A 10,274-nucleotide genomic window follows, 5' to 3' on the forward strand; every position below is an offset into this window, starting at 1 on the left:
TTGTTATGTGTCTCCTTTATGTTTTAACTTCAATTCAATTCAATCATAACTTCTGTTTATGAGCCTTTGTTTTTGTATATGCTTATGTGACACTTTTCCCCATTGTGTGGACAAATAAAGGCTTATCTTATCACTTGATTTAGTTATTTAGTCATTTTGTATTTGTTTTGTTTTAAGTTATGTTGTTTATCTGTACATTCCTGTTTGAATTACAACTTTATTTTACAATGTTTCCATTTTGGTTTTGTTACTGCCCTTTACCCTGGCAGAGCTGGATTGTAGCGCTCGTCTGTTCATTGCTGTTCTCGTGTTCTCTCTTTCTCGCAGTCTCTTCTGGGGAGTGCTACTGAACCCGATGCTGGTGCTGCTGTGCCACTGCTCCGGCGATGACTGAACTCTAGATGCTCCACTCCACCTCACGACCCTGACCTTTAGACCTGGACGCTCCTCATCTCGCTCGATGGTGCTCACTTGCCAAGATGAACTCTCCTTATGCTTGATGAGCCACCCTGTCTCCCTCTTGACTGTTTCGGGCTCCACAATCTTTCTGCAAATGGATGCTCGTCAGTCCTGGAGCATCTGCTGTCCGTCAGTGTGTCACTGTGGTTCTCTTCAAGGTTTCTACTGATGCGGTGTATAGTATCTATTATATTACATAAAGGTAATCATTATAATTGTCAGCTGACTTGAATCTCCACTATATCAGTCCTGTTCTCCCCAGTGTTACGCCTTTTAAAGTGAAAGCAAAGCCTCTGACACACTGTTCGTTTCAGTTGTACAGAAATGTTTGCACTTGTGCCTTGTACTTTTCTGCATTGTCACATGAGCTGCAGCTGGTGTGAAATATGCTGAGTATATGCTGTGTATGTCTCCATGAGTTTGCTGACAGGCCCATCTGCTGCTCTGTCCTGCATAATAGACCATTCACTCACTCAAACAGCTGCTGTACACCCTGACCCTGTCTGTGCTCTTCTATCTGATAAGCATTTCCAAATAGCATCAAAACATTCTGCCATTTACCACTCACAGGAAAACCATAATTCTGAGGGGAAAAAATATGATGTATATTTTAAAAACAAACTATCACGCCATATCAACACTATCGATGGAACAAAATATAGATGCTATTTAAAGTGGATAATCTTGTGCCATTACACATTCATTTTTTATTTTTGAAGGTACTTGAAGAAAGTGCTCTTGCTTTGCATGAGTTTATTACATATTGTATATGTATTTGTTAGCTTATTGAATGTTTAGTGAACACACATCATAAAAGACACCTCTCAATGAGGTCTTCCCCTGTATAAAGTTTGGGTTTTGATGCCCTCTTACACTTTTAGGCCAACTGGAGTTGTTATCACATATTCTCCTGTTTTTTTTTTTTTCTTCTTTTTTGCTGCTGCTGCTCTTTGTGTTTATCATGACCACAGTTCCACTCTGCTGATTAGGCAACTTCTCACCTCACATGCCTGTTTTCCAAGTGAACCTCTCCACACACTCTTGTCCAAACATCACTGTTCTAACTGCAGTGTTATATGTTTAGTTTGCTTCTCCTCACTTACTTGGTAATGACCAAGAGGAGAAATTGTTCTGTGCAAATAGGGTATAAAATACACCTGCAGAATTCACCTTTTACACATTTTTTTTATGTTACAGCCTTATTCCAAAATGGATTAATCTCATTATTTGCCTCAACATTCTACAAACAATACCCATAATGACAATGTAAAAGAAAGTAATTTGAATTAAAAAAATAAAACAAAATGGTAAAATAAAAAGTATTCACAGATTTTGCTCTAAACTTTGCTGAAGCACTTTTGACTCTAATTACAGCCTCAAGTCTTTTGGAGTATAATGCTACAAGCTTGCTACACCTATTTTTTGGGCCGTTTCTCCTATTTTTCTTTGCAGAACCTCTCAAGCTCCATCAGGTTGGATGGTGAGCATCGGTTCACAGCCATTTTCAGATCTCTCCAGAGATGTTCAATTGGGTCTGGGCTCTGGCTGGATATTTACAGAGTCGTCCTATAGCCTCTCCTTTGGTATCCTGAGTGCTCAGGGTTGTTGTCTTGTTGGAAGATGAACCTTCGCCCCAGTCTGAGGTCCAGAACGCTCTGGAGCAGGTTTTCATCAAGGAAGTCTCTGTACACTGCTGCATACATCTTTCCTGACTAGTCTCCCAGTTCCTGAAAAACACCCCCACAGCCTGATGCTGCCACCACCACGCTTCACTGTAGGGATGGTACTGACCAGGTGATGAGCGGTGCCTGGTTTTCTCCAGACATGACACTTGCTATTCAAGCAAAAGAGTTCAATCTTTGTTTCATCAGATCAGAGAGTCCTTCAGATGCCTTTTTGCTGTCATGTGCCTTTTACTGAGGAGTGGTTTCTGTCGGGCCCCTCTACCACACAGGCCTGATTGGTGGAGTACTGCACAGATGGTTGTTCTTCTGGAAGGTTCTCCTCTCTCCACAGAGACACTGGAGATCTGTCAGCGTGACCATCAGGTTCTTGGTCACCTCCCTGACTAAGGGAGGTACATTTGCTAATAATTTCTTCTTTCATTGTATTTATTCGATATGGTTTGTAGAATTTAATTTTGAGGCAAATTATGAATTTAATACATTTTGAAATGAGGTTGTAACATAACAAAATGTGGGAAAATGGATGCACTGTGGGTTGACCTTAGCTCTCCCAAATAACATTGTAACTGAGATGGAGAGACAAAGATGTGGACATGAGCAGTGACTCCACTCAAAACCAGAAAAGACTATGAAATAAATAAATACAAAATGTCTATTGGAGCATCTGAATTAGTTTGAGGTACTTTCCCACAGTAATGAATGTATAACAGCAACTAAGTACAGAGACATCACTTGATACCTTGCAGCGCTAGAGTACCGTACCTGAGGGAGCACCCCATTGCTATTTCTGACAGCCTGAACCCATTAATATGGGAAGATGAAGGCAGATTGTATAACACTGGGCCATCTTTCAACATAGATACTTGCGGCTATAGATAATAGCTATGTTAAATTAATTGTGTCAAAAAAGATGGACATGCTGTTTTATTCATAGCAAATATTACAGAAAAGATAAATGTCTGACAAGACAATCTCCTGGATGATTATGGGGTGATTTTGTAGGTGACTTGAAGCCACATTTTTTGCAATAAAGATATTGAAGAGTATTCTTTTAGAACATAGAATAAAATAAGATGTACTTTATGCTGATTGCTGACAGTGACAAGTATTTCTAAATAAAAAAGACAATTTGGGTCATTATCAATGTAAACATAGAATGTGGCAATGAGGAAAAGCTATTACATGGATAATGGAGAGAGAGAGGGGAGACCGCATTGTTTTTTTCTGAACTCATGCTCCCCTCACTGCATCCACGTGAGATGTGAAGGGAGTGCAGGCAGATGGAAGGAACAGCGAGAGGCAAACTAGAGCATCAACCTGTGCATACAAACTAACCCACAAACCTACAGTTACAGGGCGTGCAGACACGATAAGTCCATTTTATTGGTGGACATTGAAATGTGATATGATGCAAAATAAGACTAAGCACGTACATGCGCACGTGCCGGAAGTCCACTGGGGTTTATGAAGACTCTAAGCTGGTTTGTCAATTTTCCAATGTAATGAGTTGGGGTAGAGATAAATCTGCTATGCCAGGGTTTTTTGACAATCACAGAAAATAAGAAGGGAGAAAGGAATTAGATCACTATTTAGGCACGGTGTTACAAGCAATAATATACCTTAAGGAAACAGTGGATTAGGGTACTAAAAAGTGCAATAAAATGTTTGACCCTTTTTTTTTTTTTTTTTTTTTTTTTAAATGGTACTGATATCAATGATACAGTATTTGTGGTAAAGGTCTACAGCTTGATTTGAAAGAATATAATGGACTGGTCTCTACTGGCAAGGAAAGTTTATGAAATTAAAAGTGCTTTACATAACAGAAAAATGCATTAAAACCAAAAAAACTGAAAAATACAAATATGTTCCTTATAAAATGTACATATAAAAACAGGTAAAACATTTTGGGTTGGAGAGTTTATTTATTTGATATGGACATAGCAATTACGTAAGGCGAATCAGGTACATTGTTTTCATAATTTCAACACTTGTTTAGAGCAGTTCGAAGCACTGTTTCAAGTCAGGACCGGGATTTTCACATGAAAACCATGCTAAATCGATTTCAACATACGTGTATAAAGAGGATAAATTACTTTCTTCATGAGCCATGAACTAATGAACTGCATTTCTGAGTAAAGCACCAAACAGTCCAGACAAGCACTCACATATCATGCATTAGACACAACAATATACTCAACAGTGCACACACAGTTAAAGCGTGAAGTCTACTGTCAAGGACAAGGCTATAATGTTGTGAATATAAATGTATGTCTCCATATATGTTTGTGTGTGCATATCCTGCCTCCAAAGTCACCGTGAAGGTCTGCACCGCCGTCAAATGACTCATCGAGCCTTTCCTTGGAACGTATCAGCTGAAACATAGCACTCTGGCTCCCTCTACTGGACGTTTGTGATAACTGCGCGTCTCTGGGCCCTGACGTAACAGTATAATTAATGGCAGTCTAAAAATAGATAAACAGACGTGGACTCGATGGAGACAGTTGAGATGTGATGATACTGAGGTACAATTGAGTTCAAATCAGTATGTATGTATGTATGTATGTATGTGTATGTGTGTATGTATGTATGTATGTGTGTGTGTATATATGTGTATGTGTATGTATGTATGTATGTATGTGTGTGTATGTGTGTGTGTGTGTATGTGTATGTATGTATGTATGTATGTATGTATGTGTATGTATGTGTATGTATGTGTATGTATGTATGTATGTGTGTGTATGTGTATGTATGTATGTATGTGTATGTATGTATGTATGTGTATGTATGTATGTATGTGTATGTATGTGTATGTATGTGTATGTATGTATGTATGTGTATGTATGTGTATGTATGTATGTATGTATGTGTATATGTGTATGTATGTATGTGTATGTATGTATGTGCATGTATGTATGTGTGTGTATGTATGTATGTATATGTGTATGTGTACACACATACACACATAATGCCAAAACAACAGGTATCTGATCTCAGGATCATCACATAGAGTGCACGTCTGTATATCTATTTTTAGACTGCCATTATACTGTTACGTCAGGGCCCAGACAGGTGAGACCGAAAAGTGCAAGTGTCTGTTCTAAATGAACGTTTCTAAACATGCACAGAACATCAGGTTGTCCAACAGAAACATGATCATCATGGTACCTCACAGTTTGTGTACCAGTTGTTCTCAATTGTAATATGCAGCTTTTTAACACATCTAGTTCATGGTCATTACATAAGTTTTACTGTTAAGTTCAGAGCAGAACTCCATCCCAATGGACATTGCAAACACTGTAAATATTAATAAATAAAAATACTTCATTGGAACAATCAAATGCAATTGTATGAGGATGTTAATTATAAATGTAATATTTTATGTATTTTGAATCGTATGCCTCTTTTGTTTTATATAATGGTTTGAACTTGTACGTAATGTGTTTTTCTGATGTGGACTGCAGGAAGAAGTTAGCTTACAGGGATCCAACACTGCTATACACACAAATATATCCATGGAACGCATCAAAGTCTCACCATCTAGTGACTTTTCTCACAGACCCCCACAGTTCGGTGAGACAAGTCAGACATGTACTGCAGCTCTGGACTCAGCATCTTCCTGCACAGCTCCTCATATTGTTTATCAATGTTACTTTTAAGATTGTATCCGACTATAGACTTCTCTCCCACTGGTTGCCATGGCTGTAAATCTGCACTGTGGATGCTCGCAGCGTCCACCGAATGACCCCCTTCGACGCACGTTTCCATCATTTTAGCATTTCTCCTTTTAAGTTCAGCCACATCTTGTACCATTCGTTCTCTCCCATACAATTCCACTTTGTGCCATAAAGTCCTATTGAAATATTGATATAGTTTCTAATCAATGCTATTCCACTTGAGGGCTTTTTGCCTCAGTTCAGGAGTCAGTTTTGATACAGTGGATTCCTTGCGAGAATTAAGCTTGAAAAAGAGTATTTCATCCATGCTCCAGCAGAGGGCGTCCTTGAGCAGTATGAGAGATTCCTCAAAGTGCTCTGTTAACATCACCAGCTCAAAACGCTTTGTTCCACTATTGGATCGTCTTCATCTACATTATTATCATATCCAAAGTCGAAGAAAAGTAGATTTTTAAGATAGAAAGAGAACAATCCATTTGGTTTGTAGTAGTAGTTTGGATCACGAAGGAATTCAGTCACTTTATCCTTCTCTTATCCACCACGTCAACGGAATGATAGGACTAAAGTAATGGAAAGATGATTCTAAAAGTTCAGCCGGATCTCGCAGGATGGTGACATAAACAGTGTCTTGAAGCAAAACCTGAGAGACTTCAGGGGCATTAAACCTCATATGATTACTCATGATGTTAAAGCACAGCCCGGACTGGTATCCCTTGACATATGTGCGGTGGAAAGGTGCGTTCCTGGTGTTGGGAAAGGCAAATTTGAGTCCATGCTTTTGGCCAAAACGAAAAATGATGTTAATGATGGTGCTGCTGGCAGTTTTATGGGTCTTCAAGAACATAATATCCATTTTTGGGACACAGCCATGAGAATGCTGCGAGATGTTTTGGGAAGTGTGCTGGAGTTGCACAGGAGCACAAGACCGAGGCACAGGGAACGTGGAACAGAACATTAAAAAGTAAGCAAACGTGCAAACAAGAGAAAGTACTCCTCACTCTGGGGAGAATAAAGCTTATTTCCATCTAGTGAAACTTTTGTAAAGAATGTCTTCTGTCATAAAAAACATAAACCTAGATTGTGTTTTCAAAGCAAAATGACACTTGTTCAGACATAGCAGCAGGAATAACTCAAATATAGATCCTCAAAAATACTATAGTTGAAACTATTCTATGGCGGCTACTACCACTAGTGCTACTGTCTATTCCAATATTGCTACTAAATACTATACTACTACTACTACTACTACTACTACTACTACTACTACTACTACTACTACTACTACTACTACTACTACTACTACTACTACTACTACTACTACTACTTAAATGTGGACATATTGGTGAACTGATATTACCAATTAATATTTCACTAACTGCAGGGTTCAGATTAAGGAGGAATCTTCTCAAAATGGGTTGAAGCTGAAAAGACGTAATTTTTTTCGTCTCTCTCTGGACCCCCTCCCCCACAAAAGACGAAAGACTGGCTTCACATAAAATGTTAACGCGTTGATAAAACGATAGTAGCTTGATAGACCCTGCTCACCTTTAGTCCCTGAACATCCTTTAGTATGTTTATCAGTAGAAGTTATGAATTCTCCAAATAATGTCACCTGTTGCGCATGTTTGTTTACTCAATCCACATGGTCCACGGCGCGCCGTGGCCAGCGCGGGGAGCGGGGCAGGTTCTCCCTCGCACGGGCCACTGCGTGCCGTGATCACAACGCGCGCAGCCCGTGCGCACGGGCCGCGGTGCGAGCACGGGCCGCGGTGCGAGCACGGGCCGCGGTGCGAGCACAGGCCGCGGTGCGCCGTGCTCCCCCGTACGCACTCCCCGTGCTCCGCGCCGCACCCGCCACCCAATGCTCGTTGCTGAGAGTTTTTTAGCATTTCAAAACAATTACTGCCACAAGGATGTATTGAAGCTTCAAAGCAACAAAAAGACGAAATGTAGGTTCAACCCGCCCCCCAAGACGAAAAATATTACGTCTTTACAGCTTCAACCCATTTTGAGATGATCCCTAAGCGGTATCGCATCGCAAAATGCGACGCAATTTCTCTCAAATGCGATGCATTCGTCAGAAAAAAGTGCTTTTGTATCGCAGAAAATGTGTGTTCAATTGTATAACCAAAGCGCCTAAAAGTATTGATCACTCGTCAAATGATTGTCAATAACATCATGACACATGTAGGATGCTGTGTTGACGTGACGAGTCCTGCTGCTGTCTCAGATCGAGTCTGAAAGTGGGAGGAGCCACGTGCGGCAAAGTTAGCGTTACAGATACAGACTTCCGAGGTCAATAGCTCCTAAACGCAAAAGTCTTTGCAGATCATATACATGCCAAAATAATCATATTTACACTGCAAAGTGACATAAGCCCGTTTTTAACAATCAGATGCGTATTTTGGGCTCAGTGAATTACACTCATCCGAATGTGCAGCCGAGACGAGTGCTTAGGGACCGTCATCAAATGTGCAGCTGGAGCCGAGACGAGAGTACTTAGAGAACGTCATCAAGTAGAAAAACGAAAAATGGAAAAGTTTTATAGCTGGAATGGAACGTCAAATAGAGCGGTACAATTTGAATAACACAATAAATACACCATGATGGACACCACAGCAACCTTTATATTTCCATCAGAAGCTTAATGCATATTTTTTGTGAGTGTAAAGACAATTAATATGTAAATGAGACTCCTGCAAATAGTCATCTGATTGATGATGATATGGAAGAAAGTTGTAAATAAGGGAATCTAACTTGGTGTTAATTAATTTGTTCAACAACTAATTTTATTTGCAAGTTTTCTGTTTAAAAAAAGTGTTTAAAAGTTCATTTGTTAGGAGTTTTTTTTTTTAAATAGAACGTTTACAAATACATTTGAAATAAATAATCTTGTTACATCAACAGAAAATATTGATTGTTAGTCACTTTCGTGTTTTGCTATGCAATTATCAAATTGCTATACAAATTTGAAAAAATGAACAGATTGTTTAGCAGCGCCGCTATACAAGTGAAAATCCTTAATCTGAACCCTGAACTGAGGGCCAGATTCTTATCAAGTCCTTGCTACTCATTCATAGAGAGACAGTGATTATCTGGACAGTGATTATCTTGTTTACATAAGTCATGAAAGTATGTAATCTAGTTGTAGGTTGAGAGAGTGGTCCTGATCAGCCTGCACACTTACTCTGGATCACAAATGGATCTCTGTCATGGTTTTGCTCTGCCATATACTGTACCCTCTGCTCATGGTTGGTGAATACAAGAGTGAAACACAGGAGACATACACAATACAAACTGTACAATGTACAAATAACACATTCAGCCCAGATCAATCAATAAATTGTTGTCTTCATGTTCATTAAAGCAGATAAAGTTACATTTATTTTTGCACAAACCATATGCCAATATATATATATATATATATATATATATATATATATATATATATATATATATATATATATATATATATATATACACACATATATCAGAATCAGAATAAGCTTTATTGCCATTTGTCAATGAACAGGATTCACGAACATAGAAACTTGTCCTGGTGGTTCGGTGCAACACAAACAAACATCAAACACTGAACAATGAATACAAAAAAAACAATGGACAATAAATAACTACCGGATATTAAAAATAGGTAAGTAAAGTTAAAGATAGACATGATATGTACATAGAATAAAATATGTAGGGCAATAAAAAGTGAACAGTGCAATAAGTGCAAAGAGTGTTCATGAGTCCAATGGCAGAGGGAAAGAAACTGTTCTTATGCCGAGAGGTTCTGGTCCGGATGGACTTTCCTACAGTGACTATACTATATGCTACTAACTCACTCATAATAACCCTGTTCAACTATTATTAATATTTTTTAATCAAGATCAGCAGACAGGGAAGATTTTTGTCTCTATTTAATGCCATGTGCACAAAAGTCCTATTGTCATGATTGTAGTGTCTTGTTGTGAGCTCCTGGTTGTTTCTTACTCATTGAGGCTGTGGTGGAGGTGGACGGTGCAGAGGCAGTAGATCAGAATGGTGATGATACAAAGAGCGCTCGCACGTTTCAGATTGACTCTTAATTGGAGCATGATGCAGACAGACTCCGAGTGTATATCTGATGAGAGAAACCACAGTGAGAAAACAGACAAACGCACCTCTAACTCTGTTGAAAAAGTCTTTTGCAATAGGAACTGTTCATCAACATCATCATCATCATCATCATCATTGTCATCACTATTATTAGCTTTATTTCAGACACCTACTTGGTCCCTAAAATAAAATAAAATATTTTCACCCCCGGGTTAAACAGCACACAGACAGACAGTACAACACAAATACAATACAAGACAAAAGGCACATTATTTTCTATAGGGGCTCAGACGCCAGTGAGTCAACATACCGGAAAAGTACGGCACTGAAATTTGGACTGGCCAGCGAAAGAATAATA

At 39.0% G+C, this 10,274-nt stretch overlaps 1 pseudogene; it reads right to left on the reverse strand.

Moving 5' to 3' along the window:
• Window positions 1-5,640: 5,640 nt before the first annotated feature.
• Window positions 5,641-9,965, reverse strand: LOC140377660 (galactosylceramide sulfotransferase-like; annotated as a pseudogene).
• Window positions 9,966-10,274: the final 309 nt, after the last annotated feature.

Source organism: Eucyclogobius newberryi, unplaced genomic scaffold (assembly GCF_026437365.1).
Source record: "Eucyclogobius newberryi isolate DKJ021-1_F unplaced genomic scaffold, fEucNew1.0.hap1 SCAF_4, whole genome shotgun sequence".
NCBI classification, from domain to species: domain Eukaryota; kingdom Metazoa; phylum Chordata; class Actinopteri; order Gobiiformes; family Gobiidae; genus Eucyclogobius; species Eucyclogobius newberryi.